At 34.5% G+C, this 1553-nt stretch overlaps 1 non-coding gene across 1 annotated transcript; it reads left to right on the top strand.

Annotated features, from left to right (window-relative positions):
• Positions 1-1068: 1068 nt before the first annotated feature.
• trnak-cuu (transfer RNA lysine (anticodon CUU)) lies at positions 1069-1141 on the top strand. Its single transcript has one exon. It is a non-coding gene; the product is annotated as a tRNA-Lys (tRNA).
• Positions 1142-1553: the final 412 nt, after the last annotated feature.

The following is a 1553-nucleotide window of genomic DNA, read 5'->3' as shown; positions in this document are numbered from 1 at the left end:
TTGTAGGACTGAAACCTAACATTCTACAACAACAAAATATCATTGCAGAACTATAAGTAACATTTTAGGACCATAACTCTTAAAATTCTAAAACTACATCCTATTGTTCTATAACTGCAACTTAACATTCCAGAACTGCAGTTTAACATTCTAGAATTGCCACTTTACATTATAAAACTGCAGCTTACCATTGTAAAACTACATTGTAACCTTTTAGATTTGTAAGTAACATTTTAGGACCACAACTTATAAAATTTGTAAAATGTCAAACTATTGTTCTTGAATTGCAACTTAACGTTCTAGAAAGGCAGCTTGACTTTGTAAAATGACATCTCACCATTCTAGAACTAAAATGTAACTTTTTAGAACTGTAAGTAACGTTTTAGAACCACAACTTATAAAATGTTTAAAACTTCAACCTATTGTTCTTGAATTGCAACTTAACATTCTAGAATGGTAGCTTAACGTTCTAAAACGGCATTTTACCATTCTAGAACTACAATGTAACCTTTTAGAAGTGTAATGAATTAACATTCTTGAACTTCAACCTAACATTCAAGACTGCATACTGACATTCGAGAACTTAAACCTAAATTATAAAAGTTCTAAAACTTCAACCTATTGTTCTTGAATTGTAACTTATCATTTTAGAATGGAAGCTTAACTTTCTAGAAGCAGCTTAACATTCTAGGACTTAAACTTAACATTCTAGAACTGCAGCTTAACATTCTAGAACTGCAGCTTAACATTCAAGAATGGCACCTTAACATTCTAGAGCTGCAGCTTAACATTCTAGAACTTCAGCCTAACATTCTAGAATTGCCAAGTGACATTCTAGAACTGCAGCTTAAGATTCTAGAACTTAGAGCTAACATTCAAGAATGGCACCTTAACATTCTAGAACTTCAGCCTAACATTCTAGAATTGCCAAGTGACATTCTAGAACTTTAACCTAACTTTCTGGAACTGCAGCTTAACATTCTAGAACTGCCAAGTAATATTCTGGAACTGTTACATTTCAGAAATTTTAAGTAACATTTTAGAACCGCAACTTAAATCTTAAGAAGTGCCTGGCTAGCTCAGTCGGTAGAGCATGAGACTCTTAATCTCAGGGTCGTGGGTTCGAGCCCCACGTTGGGTGGTTGTGTTTTAGAGAGTGGGAATCCGTGAGTTCTGCATAGTATCAGGTGGCTGTATTGGGGAAGATCAGCTGTCGATTGCAAAATTAGCACTTCCATCCCAGTGTAAAAATACCTGTTATTTACCAGACTAAAATGTGCCTGCATTCTACAAGATGGCATGTGCTGACATCCTGTTCCTCAGATCATACTAAAGTCTGGTGACAATGCCTGTTGTTGTTCCAGAACTGAGACTTAACATTCCAGAACTGAAAGTTAACTTTCTAGAACCTAACATTCTAGATCGACCGCTTAACATTCTAGAAATTAAACCTAACATTCGAGAACTACAAAATAACATTGTAGAACTGTAAGTAACATTTTAGTACTACAACTCTTAAAATTCTAAAACTACAACCTATTGTTCTAGAACTG

The sequence above is a fragment of the Etheostoma spectabile genome, unplaced genomic scaffold (assembly GCF_008692095.1).
Source record: "Etheostoma spectabile isolate EspeVRDwgs_2016 unplaced genomic scaffold, UIUC_Espe_1.0 scaffold00018493, whole genome shotgun sequence".
In the NCBI taxonomy this organism is placed as follows: Eukaryota; Metazoa; Chordata; class Actinopteri; order Perciformes; family Percidae; genus Etheostoma; species Etheostoma spectabile.
This window is presented reverse-complemented; position numbering and strand designations above follow the sequence as displayed.